This window comes from Onychomys torridus, chromosome 5 (genome assembly GCF_903995425.1).
Source record: "Onychomys torridus chromosome 5, mOncTor1.1, whole genome shotgun sequence".
NCBI classification, from domain to species: Eukaryota; Metazoa; Chordata; class Mammalia; order Rodentia; family Cricetidae; genus Onychomys; species Onychomys torridus.
This window is the reverse complement of record NC_050447.1, coordinates 10,054,374-10,069,228: the sequence shown is the minus strand read 5'-3', so window position 1 is coordinate 10,069,228 and position 14,855 is coordinate 10,054,374.

The following is a 14,855-nucleotide window of genomic DNA, read 5'->3' as shown; positions in this document are numbered from 1 at the left end:
GCTCAGCCTCTCACTTGGCGTGTTTCCCAATCACCTTACATTGAAGTCACATGAAAATTTAGTCTTAAAATTGGGTTTGGAGAGGTGGCTCAGTGGTTTGGCGCACTGGCTGCTCTTCCTTAGGAACCGGGTTCAGTTCCTAGCACACACATACTCCCTAGGTACTGACACCCTCTTCTGATCTCAGGGGGCACCAGGCAGACAGGCACCTTGTTTGAGACATACATGCAGGCAAAACACTTAAGCCGTAATAAACTTTATCTTAAACAGTTGGAATTGATCGTCAGGAAATACTTTGCGCCATCATCCTGCTTTAAGAACATTGGGACTTCTCAGAATACCAAGTCCCCCATTGTCTTGTGTTCCCTCATTTGTGGGAAAGGAAGCTCACAATAGCACCAGAAACCAACTGCTGAGTTCTAGTTGTTGAACAGGTATTTGAGGAAGCATCTCCTTTAATAGAGGAACATTAGAAAGTAGTTATGAGTTAACAAAAGGCTGTAAGGTCAGTATAGCGAATGCCGCCTTGCCTCGTTTCCCCTTTGATGACGTTGGCTCTTTGCATTGTATGTTTGTCCCAACTAAGAAATGCATCCATCTGGTATGATTCCATGAACAACCCTGGACTTTATTTTGGTCTATGTCTGAGCTTTCTCCTACTGTCTTCTGTCCCAGGACCTGAAGGAGGCTGACAGGCTGTACCTAACAGTCCCGCCTCTTGGCTTTCTCTGGTCTTTTGCCAATTTCTGTAACTTCATTACGATGATGGTGTCATCTGGTGGGGTTTAGGAGGACATGGTCCCGCATTTTGTAGAATGTTCCTCAATGTGGATTCGTCTGATAGTTCCATCATGGTTCCACTGGTGTTACACTGTGGTTTTTGAAGAGGAAGATCAGAAAGGCTATCATGCCATCATTTTTAATCCCATTGTCTCAGGGGACTGGATCAGCATGACATCACAGCTGTTAATTTTGGTTGCTCAGCTGGGCTGAGGTGGTGTCTGTTAGACATTCTACTACCATGGTTACTTTTTTCTTCTTCCTTTCTGTGCTAGTTTAAGGTTTTATTTTTATTTATGTGTATGTGTGTGTCTGGGTGAGTGTGGTCAAGTGTGTGCAGGTACTTGCAGAGACCAGAAGAGGATGTTGGGTCCCCTGGAATTGGAGTTGCAGACAGTTGTAAACTGCTACACAGAGGTGCTGGGAACTGGGTCCTCTGGAACAGCAGCCGGTGCACTTAACCTCTAAGCCATGTCTCCAGTACCTTTTCATGTTAATTTAAATACCTCCTTCTTATTTTATGTGGACAAAAAGATATATTTCCTACCATTCTTTTCAGAAGAGGGAAGACAAGAAATAGAATGGTGTTGACAATCTTTTTTTTTTTTTTCATTGCTGGGGAAGGAACCCATATGTGGTAGTTTGAATGTAATTGCCCGCCCCCCCCCAATCCCAAAGAGAGTGGCATTGCTAGGAGGTGTGGCTTTGTTGGAGGAAGTGTGTCACTGTGGGGGTGGGCTTTAAGGTTTCCTATGCTCAGGATCCCACACAGTGTCTCAGTCGACTTCCTGTTGCCTGCAAGATGTAGAGCTCTCAGCTACTCCTCCAGGCTGCCTGCATGCTGCCATGTTGCCCAACATGATGACAATGGACTGAACCTCTGGAACTGTAAGCAAGACCACTCAATTAAATGTTTTCCTTATAAGGGTTGCCATGGTCATGGTGTCTCTTCACATCAATAGAAACCCCAACTAAGATACCAAGGCCTCACCCATACTTGGACTGCACTCCCTTATCAGCCAAACAAGAACCACTTTCAAGAGCCTAAAGCAGACATGCCAGAGTTGTGGAGCCCAGTCCCAATGGACACATCTACACAACAACTCTCACACCTGAGGTTCAGGGAATGCTGTGGAAGAGGGATGGGAAGATTGTAAGAGCCAGAGGAGCAGGGAGTTTGCTGTGAGGTTGTGTCTCCTAGTCATGTCAGATGCTACACCCATAGAATGTCACTGACACGACTGACCGAATGTGAGCTGAGCAAGGACAACACCAATAGACAGCCACAGTGGATGGGGAAAAGACCATGAGGCCTCAGCCCTTCAGAAGACCACAGGCAAGTGAGGAATCTGGAGACTGCAGTAGCAGTCTTTCCCAGGAAAAAGCACACCTTCCCTGAAAATGTGCACGCAAGTAGCATTATGAAGATTAAGCAGGTTACATTTAGGAATATATATATATATATATATATATATATATATATATATATATATATATACATATATACACACACATGTGCATGTGACAACAATTAAAAATGAACAAGGCACTGAATTTGAAAGAGAGCATGGAGGGGTGTGTATAATGGAGGGCTTAGAGAGAGGAAAGAGAAGGAGAAAATGATGTAATTATATTATAATCTCAAAAATAAAGGAGAAAAAAGCATAGACGTGACCAGTTTGGCCCCTCCTGGCTGTGTGATTGACTACGTTGCCTCCTAAGCATCACTTACCAGAATTTGCAGGGTGGGATTGTAAGAGGCATCTCCTTGAGAGCTTAGGACACAGCATGTGCAAAGCACTTGGCACCTGGGGCAGGTGGCACTCGGTTGTTGGGCATGATCACCATGCATTGATTTTAAGGCTCCGTTGAGTTCAGTCTTCACAGTCGGAGGTCAAGTCCTCAACTACAACGTCTTTTCACCACTGTCATCTGGTTTTCTTTCCTATTGCTGTGACCAAACACTGACCAGAAGCGACATGGGGAAGAAAGGGTTTGTTTACTCTTACAGCTTATCAAAAAGGGAGCCAAGGCAGGAACTCAACCAGGGCAGGAGCCTGGAGGCAGGAACTTGCCCCAGCCAGCGGGGTTTCAACAGGGGCGACCCACCTGTGGGAGCGAATGAAAGGGACAGAGGGCACGAGAGACGGACAGCAAGACAAGATTCTGATCAAGCTGCCAATTTTATTTTTCTCTGCAAGGCTTATATAGCATAAGAGGGGAAGGGGCAGGAAGGAGGGAAGGGGAAAAGGGGTGTGCAGAACATGGAAGGGGTGCAAGACGTGTGAGGCAGATAGAGCAACTGCGAGATGTCGGCTAAGGTCACTGGTCAGGGGCCGTTTATTTTGTTGCTAGGCTACCTGACCATGGAATGCTCTTTACGTTCAGTTGTCGTGGCACCTGACTGTGGGATGTTCTCTTATCTTTGGGGGCCTCTGGTTAGTGCTCTGGGAAGGGGCAGTGGGCTTATGACTTGTTCTCTGGCCTAGCTAGTACTTTCCATAGTTCATGTTTGGTTCTTGACATCTTGGTCCCTAACAGGAACTGACGCAGAGACTGTTGCAGGACACTACTTACAGGCTTGCTCTCCATGGCTTGCTCAGCCTGCTTTCTTATACAGTTCAGAACCACCTGCCCAGAGGTGGTGCTGCCCACAATGGCCTGGGTCTTTCTACATCAGTTGTCAATCAAGAAAATGTCCCAATGACTTACCAACAGGTTAGTCTTCAGAATAGAGGCATTTTCTCAACTGAGCTCTCCTCTTTCCCCATCACCCTAGCTTGTGTCAAGTTGACAACATGTGAACAAGCACAAAATGCAACCTGGACTTGGTTTTGTGGAAAGCATTGAGCCTCCTGGTTCTTGCAGTTATTAGTATAACATTTCACAAAACTCTTTCTACATCTTGAGATCTGTGTTTGAAGCAACAATGTGGCTTCAGATGGAGTTGCCTGGGAGGCACAGCTAGGGTCAGGTTACACAGGACTCTGCAAATAAAGCCCGAGTTAAGAATGCTTTCCTACAGACTGGGTGCCTCCCAAACAGATCAAGCTATTCAATGGTCTCACTTATCCAGAGAGCCTGATCCAGCTGGGCGCTCCACAGCCTTTGGTTCATAATTCATGTGCTTCCATTTGTTTGGCTATTTGTCCCTGTCCTTAGTGCATGTTTGAAACCTTGGGCTTACACAGGGACACTTTGCTCAGTCTGGAAGGAGGTGACAGGACCTGCCTGTACTGAATCTACCAGGTTTAAATGAATCCCCAGGGGTGCCTTGATCCTGGAGGACATGGGAATGGAGGGGAGGGGATGGGGGGAAGGTGGGGGTGAGGGCGGGAGTGGGGAGGACAGGGGAACCCATGGCTGATGTATAAAATTTAAAACACATAATAATAAAGAAAAAAATATTTATTAAAAAAAAGAATGCTTTCCTAACTAAAACATTAAATAGCTTCCAAAGTCATAGAAGCAAGAAGACCTTTAACAGATGAAATTCAGGTTCTTCTAAATCCATCATCATAAACTCAAAGTAACTCACGCTGTGACATATTAGTTTAAGATGTGTTACATTTGTTTATGGTGTGGAATATTTGTTGTAACGATGCAAAGATGTGTTGCATTCTTTTATGTTGCATTTGTTTAATTCTGTGAAGCTGTGTTACCTTACCTGTCTAAAACACCTGGTTGGTCTAATAAAAAGATGAATGGCCAATAGTGAAGCAGGAGAGAGAAACAGGCAGGGCTGGCAGGCAAAGAGAATAAGTAGAAGAACATTAGAGGGATCAGAAGGAGAAGCAAGAGAGATCAAAAAGTGAGAAAAAAGGGGCCGCCCACCCAGCCACACAGCCACACAGCCAGCCATGGAGTAAGAGTGAAATTAAGACTGCACATGTAGGGAAAGGAAAAAGCCCAGAGGCAAAAGGTAGATAGGATAATTTAAGAAAAGCTGGCAAGAAACAAGCCAAGCTAAGACCCATCATTTTTAAGAAAGAATAAGCCTCTGTGTGTGATTTATTTTGGGAGCTGAGTGATGCCCCCACTCCTCCTAAAGAACAAAGAGCCAAAGAGTAAAAAAAAAAAAAAAAAAAAAAAAAACCAACAAATTCAACCAACTAAAGTGCTTTCTTAATTGGTGTCTCTGTAACTGAGCCCTGAAATAATGCTAAGGGCATCTCTCAGACTATACGGCTGAGAAATCTGGAGGGTTCCTTAGAACACTTATGTATCTTGTCCCTGGCATTTCCCACATCATCCATCCTCTGCACTTTAGTCCCAAGTCTATCTTGTCTCCTCTTGTATTTTGACTTTTTAATTTTCCTTTTTGAGAAAAATCTCACTATATATTCCAGGCCAGCCTTAAACTCCTGATCATCCTGGCTTGGCCTCCAAAGTGCTAAGGTTACAGACATGCTGGCTGCTTTGGGAGTTTTGATCACAGATTAGAGTCCTTGGAATTTGGCTTGCTAGAATTTCTTTGAGACCTGGGTTAAAGTGTTGCTCCAGGGAGAAGCTGCCTTTGGTGTAACCATTTTCTTGGTGCACTTTTGCTATTGGATGATCTTAGCTAAATGCAGCTCAAGTGTTCGGGGCATGAAGGTCACTGGGTACTGGAACATCACCCACAGGAAGGCTGGTCTGTGGGGATGGCATCTCTGGATGGAGACAGCTGTCTTTCCCCTGCATTCTCTAGAGCCAAGGCCATCACTGGTGACCACTCCCAACTCTTCTGAGCACACTTCTTATGGATTCCTTTGTGCCAAGGACTCTGATTCTGACCCTGATACCTAAAACAGTAACATCCATCCATCTTGTTTCAGCATGTGCTTTGGACAAAGAATGCTCTGGAAATGTTAATTGGTTCTTCAAAAGCAACAAAAATGAAAGTAAGTGAAGGGATTCATACACGGCCCTGAACCTGAGATGTTTACATTCTTTAAATTATCTTTCCAGGGAAAATCTTCTGGTTCACCTAGAGCAGGGTGTTGGTGTTGGGGTCAGCACACACACAGGGCTGAGCTCACTTTTGTGAACTTGTTCTCTCTGGGTAGTTCAGTACCTTTCCTGTCTCTCCATTTTGGGTGACCAGGGTTTTCTCTTACTTTCCCACCAGCTCATGTATTCATCTTGGAGGGTGTTTGCTGTGGATATCGCTCTGTGTAAATAAAGTTCTGATTGGCCAGTGGCCAGGCAGGAAGTATAGGCGGGACAAGAGAGAAGAGAATTCTGGGAGGTGGAAGGCTGGGTGGAAGGAGACACCGCCAGCCGCCGCCATGAGAAGCAACATGTAAAGACACTGGTAAGCCACAAGCCATGTGGCAAAGTACAGACTAACAGAAATGGGTTAATTTAAGACAGAAGAAGTAGATAACAAGAAGCCTGCCACAGCCATACAGTTTGTAAGCCATGTAAGTTTCTGTGTGCTTACTTGGTTGGGTTTGAGCGGCTGTGGGCCTGGCGGGTGAGAGGTTTGTCCTGTGGGCCAGGCAGGAAACTCCAACTACAGGGTTTAACTGTTCTGTTGGTTTTGGTGTGAGAGGGGTTTCTCTCAACATCTTTTCTGTGACTTATGAGCAGGAACTCCTCTCCTTGACTTCCTGTTGTATAAGCCTTGGAGTTACAGCAGGAGCTTCTCTAGGAAGGGCAGCTGTGGTCTGTGAGACCATTCAGACAGCCAAGTATAACAACTACTGGTATTTTGCAGGGCTGAGTGTAGAAAGGAATATCACACCTTGGGATCTCAAGGTCTTTCCCTAGTTTTCAGAGGTAAAACTACAGAGCATTCCTTAGGGACTCACCTTGTGGGCTGTGTGTGTGAGAGTGTGTGTGCATGTGTGTGTGTATGAATATGTGTGTGTGTGTGTGTGTGTGTGTGTGTGTGTGTGTGTATGTATGTTTGTGTATGTGTGTGTATGTATATGTTTGTATGTATGTGCATGTGTATGTATGTGTGTGTGTGTGTTTGTATGTATGTCTCCCTGCTTATGTAATGTAGCTATAACCATCCCGTTTCTTATCTACACAATAATCTTCCTATTGGTGTAACAAATGGCAACTTTGGTTTTCCATTTTCCACCCTGAGCTTTCTGAGCTGAGGATGGGCCAGCCCATCTGTGGAAGCAACACAGCTCCCACCTGCCAAGGACCATGGGTGTGAGATCAGGAGTGTTAGCCTTGACTCTGCTCCTAGTGAGAACACTTTTCTTTCTCTTTCTGCTTTGAACAAAGAGAAGACAAGAGAGAAAAGGTAGGAAGGAAATGGGCCACCTCCTTCCCCTGTGTAAGGGAGCACGTGGATGAGTCCTGGTTCCCTCAGTCCTAGGCCCAGGTCTCCTCAGGCCAGGTCTACTGTATTCTTAGTTTGTAACTCAGGTCCACTCTCACTCTTGTTTATAAGTGTGGATGCCTTTTCTAAGCTCTGAATTATGCTTTATTCTTAGAGATTTGAGACCCTTGGCTCCCACAAGATCTATAATATCAAGGACAGCTTTGTTGTGTATACAGCTCTCATAGCAACCAAATGTTGAGGCTGCCAACGAAGCTGGCTTTGGTCCCTCTCCTTGATGGTTTAATAAATGGTCCCAAAGAACAAAGGTAGGAATGTTCCAGGAGGCACAGAGTGGGGGATGGGTTGGGGTCAGGATTATGATCAGACCTTCTGGATGCCGCTGTAGAGAGAGAGGGTTGGCAAGGTCTTCCCCTGTGGAAGGCCCTGAGGACTGGAGGAGCTTAACTCCACCTCCCAGCATGCCAGCAGTTACGGGTTTCCACTCGCTGGAAGCCTGGGCTGGTGTCCTTCTGGTGCTAGGGTGCTGTGAAATCATGGGTTGTAGCATGGCAAGCAGAGGGCTCTCCAATATTTGGTAGCACTGTGGAAAGGCCTTTGTTTCTTGCTCCCCACACAGTCAAGGATTATCATGGGTCTTGAGGGAGACTGACCAGCAGGTCCTCACAAGTAAAAGTTAGTAATGTCTGTTGTTTAAACACTGAGGACAAGGGGACTGTTGTTGGGAAATGAAGCGTAAGAATGCAGCCCCTCAGTCACCCTAATTTCTCGTCGGAGCCTCCTAACGTGGGTGGCAATTACCACAGAGAAGGAGGAGTTCCACCCCCCCCCCTCTCTCGCCGCTCCTCTCCCCCTCCATCAGTCCCTAACCTCCTTCCTCACCTGGCAGACCTCCCGTCTTCGGCCTCACCCTCACTCAGTGTCACCCTCATCCGTGCCCCAGTCCTCCCTCCTTCCACTGCCACACTCTCCAGGCTGTCCCCTCCTCACCCTGACCCCCACAGCCCTCTTCTCTGCCCTCTTTTACTCAGTCCACTCTCCCACCACATCCCAGGCCTCCCTTCCACCTCATCCTACACGATCCTCCCTTCACCCACCCCATTTCTCACTATTTAATCCTCTTCTTGGAATGACAAAAAATCAAAACAAAACAAAATAACCAGAACCAATGCTAATTTTACTTCAAATAAATTGAGACTTAGAAACTAACAAAATTCAGTTTTGTATCTTTTTCAGAATAAGAGTCATAGGGTACCACTGGGCTGGCTGGCTTCCATGAAGGTCTGGGAGCTTTTCTTTCTCCAGAGGATAAATGAGGTGGTGGGTGGGGGTGTCTTTTCAAACAGAAGCCACTAGTGGTGTTTCTAGGTGGGTCAGGGCTCCACACTCCACTTCCTCAGGGGAAATCCCTGGTCTATGAGTATTCTCATTGCCTGTCCTGGTGATCATGCAAACTAAATACCCTTTGACCTCCCTGTTCAACCGGGAGCAGTGAACTAGATACTTGCTGTGACCAAATGCAGCTCACATTTGGGGAGGAACAGTTCACCATGGTGGGGAGGCATGGCCATGGGAGATGAGGTTGGGATTTTTCATATCTCCAGGCTTCAGCGTGTCAAGAGCAAGGAATGCTGGGTCTCAGCTTGCTTTCTCCTCTTTCCTTTTTCTCAGTCTGCAATCTCAGCCCATAGGGTGGTACCAGCCACATGCAAGATGACCCCAACTTCAGGTGGAACTTCCTTGGAAACAACTGCTGCAATCGTCACCCATGTTAGGAGGCTCTGATGAGAAATTAGGGTGACTGATTAGGGTGACCCCAACTTCAGGTGGAACTTCTCTAGACACACTCTGGTGTCTCCTAATGCAGTTAAGTTGACAACCCCAATTAACCATTACAGGCAAGGCTCTGGGGAACACACAAGGCATGTGTGGGGACTGCTGCCTAGCAGGAATTTTCATCTTAAATGCTGATGCACTTACATAGGTCTTCGTGTCCAGGGCAGGGCTGAAAAACAAACCCCTGAGAAAACATTCTGTCACCATTCAACATCAGGAAAATCTGACATACAAAGTTATGGTGTGGCTTTATGGCACCCTCATTGACCTTGGAACTTGGTGCTGTAATTTGGAGCACACAGCAGCATGTGCTCCATAGGCAGTCCTGCTCTGTTGGAAAGATGTGAAGCTGGAGTTGGAGTCATGGTGCCTGGATCCTGTGTAACGGCTTTATGCCTTTCTAGGCTAGAGAAATGGTTGATGGTAGGTGTCTGGAATATAAAAATTGCATGAGGGGAGCTTAAAGGTCAAGGTGCGTTCCAGTATAGTCATCATCCTAACAAGCCTTTGGATTATCTACCAGCCTACAGCTTAGGTGTGGACTGTCGCTGGGGAGCTAAACTGTAAAAATACTGTTATGTCCATAAACACTAGCTCCCAGAGGCCACAGCCAAATGCTTGAGTTTTTGACAGATCTTTGGGGTCCACATCTCCTGGTGGGGAACTTGGGGGATCAGGCTGACCTGTCCCTAAAAGGCATGAGTTGGGGATCCTGGATGGGCATGTCTGTACTGCCCTGAGGCTCTGCTGACATCCTGTGGTGATTCAGTAATTAGGGTGCCATTCACTTTCCTTGCCTTCTTGCCTCTCCTCTTCTACATTTCCTTTGTAAACCCTGAGCTAATCCCAAGATTCTGCCTTTTTAAATCATTCAGGAACAGTGGACTGGGGAAAGCGCTCAGTCCTTAAAGCCATTGTCCTAACTACAAGGACCTGAATATCAGATTTCCCAGAAGAGGATGTTGAATGTGATGACAATACTGTAAACCTAGCCCTAGGGAGGTGGAGGCTGTTGGAGCCCTGGGCTCAAAGACCAGCCAGCCTGGCCTACTTGGCTGCTTCTGGGCCACTGAGAAATCCCGTTTCAAAAACAAGGTGTATGGTATTGAAGAATAACACCTGTAGTTGACCTCTGGCCTACACACACACACACACACACACACACACACACACACACACACCACATACACACACACACACACACACCACATACACACACATACCACACACCACCACATACACACACACACACACACACACACACACACACACCCCACCACCACACACACACCACACACCCCACCACACACACCCTGTATAAATGGATAATAAGCAGATGTAAATGAGGCTACCTCAGACTACCTGTAAGACCCCTAAAGTGCAGCCATGATTCAAACAGACAAACCCAGGGGGATGGGAAAGGAACTCTGGCTAGTGCCCAGCACCACCACAGCCCCTCCCCACTGCATTGCCAGTGAACTTGCCAGCTATTCTTCCAAAATGCTAAAGCATCTATCTATCTATCTATCTATCTATCTATCTATCTATCTATCTATTTTTTGTTTTTGAAAACAGAGTTTCTCTGTGTAACAGTCCGAGCTGTCCTGGAATTTTCTTTGTAGATCTCCCTGCCTCTCCAGAGATCTACCAGCCTCTGCCTCCTGAGTGCTGGGATTCAAGTTGTGTGCCACCACTGCCCGGTTCATTAAAATTTTTAGTTGATTAATTTATCTTTTATTTAGCGTGTGTGTGTGTGTGTGTGTGTGTGTGTGTGTGTGTGTGTGTGACAGTGTACTTGTGGGTGAGAGAAGAGCTTTCAGAACTTGCTCCTTCCCTTCTGTGACTTCTGGCTTCAGTTTGAACTGGGGTCATCAAGCTCCACAGCAAATGCCTTTCACCTCTAAGCCATCTCACCAGCTTAGTGTCTCTAACCTTTTAATCAACTCACTTAGAGGTGCAGAGCCGGGAAGAGGTCGGGTACTTGATCCTTGACCTACCAGACAGAGATGAGTCAGTTGTTCCATATTTTGCTCTTTTGCCATAATAATGATTTAACAGTAAATATTGATGTTCTGATACCCATAGGGCCACCTTGGGTGAGAAGTGACAGAATTAGGGGATATGGATGGCACAACCACAAAATCTGTTTCTGTTTTATTTAAAAAAAAAAAAAACCAACAAAACCAAAACAACAAAACAAACAAAAATTTCCTGGAAGTCACAATCCTTGTGTTAAGTTCTTTATAGTTTCATATATCTTTGACCGTACATCAGAACACAGTTGCACTTATTTACATTAGAGTCTTTAATGGAAATAGTCAAGTCTGATTGAGTGTTTCCAACTGTCATCCCTAACATCTTATCACTAGTGAGGACCCGACAAGCCGCAGATGCTCGCAGCACATGGAGAAGACACCAAAGCAAATAGAATCTGCCTTTCCTAATAAAAGACCCATTCCTCTAAAGTCAGGGGTGGTTTGGGTTTCTTTTCTTCCAATTCCTTTTGTACTTAAAGAGATATAAAGTGCTTAAGAGAATTAGGGTAGGTGTCCAGGGTGGGGAGCAAGGGACTGAGCAGAACACAAACAGAAAAGAACATGCATGTAAATATGCAGGGGACTCTGCAGAGGACACGATGTCTTCCCAGCGTGGCTGTAGACACCACTGCCATATCTCAGCACATAAGACTGAACCAAACTCCAAGTCCAAAATTCCCCATGGAAAACCACTCAGAGTTGGTTCTTGTAATTTGTGGGACAGAGGGCAAAGAAGTTGAGGAAAGCCCATCTCATGTCCTCAGGCTGTGAAATGAGGAGAAATCTGGGGTAGGGTCATCCTACACTTGACCCCTGGACCTGCCAAAGTGACCTCGTGGGCGAGCTCCATGAAATGCCATCTGTGGCACTGTCCTCTTACAATGGAAGCACATGATTCATGTCATTACACGGAAAGGAAATGAAAGGACATCACAGCCACTGGATTTTCCCTTCGTCATGGGGATAGTGATGCCAGAGAAAGACTTATGACGTCATGCTTAGTTATTTCAGACTTGCAAATCCATTCTTTGTAGAATTTTTTAAAAATCACAAATAATGTGTTACACAGAGAGTTAAAAGAAAATGCCACCCTACCCTCTGCCCCTGCTTTTGAACTTGACAATTGCTGGCTATGGTCTGTAGGTTACAGAAGTGTGTGCCACATATGGTACCACATATGCTCAAGAGATTCTCCTGCAAATGAGAGAATTCTTCCTTTCACCTGATGGGAGTTCTAAAAATGACCCTCACCCCGGGAGTGGATGGAATGTAACTTCACAAGACAAAATTACTTCAAGTTTTCTAAGCATAATTGATATCCCACTATAAAAATAGCCCCCTCCCCACCCTCTCCCACCTCCAGCTCTATCCCCAATACAAAATGGTACAATCATTCCTATTAGTAAGTTGAAAGCAGGAAGTAAATTGATTCTGTACACGTACAAAACACTTGGGTATTTCACACCATTTACATTCATACGGAAGAAGTCCTTTTATTGACCTTCCTTTGAGATTTCACATGAGGAAGTGGAGCTAAGTCAAACAGACCTCTGCTGATAATTCTGCATACATCCCAGCCAGAAGCACCTTCCCAGACAGCAACAGAACACAGCAACGTTTTAAAGCAGGTCTGATGAGGTCTCCCACAGTTCTTTCGAGTTCATGATTTTCTCTCCTCATTTAATAAGTGTCAACCAATTTCTCCACTATTGAGGGAATGGTATGGATGAAAAGTAAGACACACGTTGAAATGGAGACCCTGGCAAATAAATTTGCTGAAAGAATCTAGGTATTGTTCCAGCAGAGGGCGCTCTGCCCCTTACAATAACATCCTACAGCATTGACCATCCCAACACAAATTCAGAGCGCTGTCCTTCAACTGCTCTATCTATCCCTACAGGCGACAATTTGGTATTTTCTTCAAAGAACAGGATATACTACAGTGAGCTAGCTTTTATACATGAAAATTCTTTGGCTATTTAAAATCTCCACATTCTCAAAGAAAACGAACAATATTCTGAGTTCAATATAATGGGTAGATTTGTCTGGAAGCTTTGAAGGGAAAAAGGGGTTAAACATGAGAGATCAAAGATGACATGTCACCAAGGCCACAGTTATCTACTTCAGAGTTGTGGATTTATCAAGACCAAGCAGCAGCCCCCCCCCCCCAAATCAAAGCCACCAAGGGTCTATCTTGACTTCTGTTTGTGAGAACATCAGGAGAAAATTCAGCTAGTTCATGGAAGGTCATGTGTCCATTGGGGGGGGGGTGTCAGTCTTTGGTTTATTTAGCACACATGGTCCTCACATCTTCCCTGTTTCCCCAAGGTCACCGCTGGCCTAAGGATGGCAACCCCATAGACTGTCTATTGGCAGTGACTTTGAGTAACTCAGCTTTCTCTTCATTCTCTGTAGATTTTCAGTCTGCCTGTGTTTAGAGCTCTTACAAGAAATACTCCCACCTAATCATCCTCAACAAACATGTATCACATGGCCAGAGAGCAAACAGCTGTGCAGTGAGTGTGGGCCACGGGGTTAGAGGGTCTGGCCACTGAGGTTCATGAAAAAGCCACTTGATTATGAAGGGCATAGGACAAGGAGAACGTGAGTGACCGAGGTGGGCTTTTACAGGACAGGAACTGATGTGATCAAAGGGTGTGGTAATTACAAATCCACATCTAGGATTTGCACCCATTTCATTAGTTCTGGAATAGCACTGTGCCAGCAAAAGGCTCACAGTGGGGCAAAGTAGCTTTCTATCTACCAGACTTTAAACACTGTCTCACCATAAAGGGCCTGGTGTTGGGAGCAAAGCAGACAGAGAAAGGCTACCTACCTATCCGTGAGAAACTAAGACTTGCTTTTCAGGCTATTCCAATCTTCTTTGTGATTCAAGAGTGTTTTAGCTCATGAATATTGAATTCTTAAACACCCATTCTCCCTGGGACCCACTGATAAGCTCTGAACCCAGGGGAGGGGCATTTTTCTAGAGAATTCCCAATTAGCTAGCCTTGCTTTGACTTGGGATCCCACCTCCTCGTTGCTGTCCTTCAGGTCACCTCCCCTGTGAAATGTAGCCATCAACCCTGCTCCTTCCTAGCAGGGACAGAGATGCTGCTCAAGGAAACAGGCAGCCTGACCTTTGGCCTTTGGAGGGGAGGGCCTTTGTTTCCCTTTGACTGTGTTAGTGGCTCCCGATCATGTCCAGGAAGCAAGCCCTGATGTTAGGCGCTGAGGAGCTTGGGGCACACGAACTAGAGGGTTGGTTACAGGTTCCGGTGTTGTAAGAAAGCAGATCTCCACAGCATTCTGGAATTGTAACCTAGTCAGTATTTACTCAGGGGACTTCCGGCACCAAGCTGGGAGAGGGAGCAGTGGCAGGTGGGTGTTACTGGAGCATTCCTTGTAGAGAGAAAACATGACAAAATGAAAAGTAGAATAGGGAAAAAAAAAAAGAAGTAAGGGGTAAGATAAGAAGGTGTGTGTTTGTGTGTGTGTGTGTGTGTGCGTGCGCGCGCGCGCGCGCGCACGCACATGTGCACGTGTGCATACATGGAAACAGGCAATCAAAAACACAGGAAAATGAAGAAATCCAAGACAAAGAAGTTAAGACTGCTACAGGATGTCACCTCAATGGCCTCAGTACTGCAGAAGGCTGGGCCCTCTCTTCATACAGGGCGTGACACTATTTCCTAAAATTTCTGTAAGTTTTTATTGGGTAATTTTCTTGTTAAGCCATGGATATGCATTCAGCGGACAACTAAACACTATTAAATCCTTACCCTCTGTAAATTATTTCACACTAAACTTACAACAATGAATCTTAGGCAGACTGTCATCCTTTACGGTCCTGAAAGTGTGGTAGCCCCAGGGATGTCTGGACTGTAGCTGAAATGGTTACTGGGAACAGCCATTCTCAA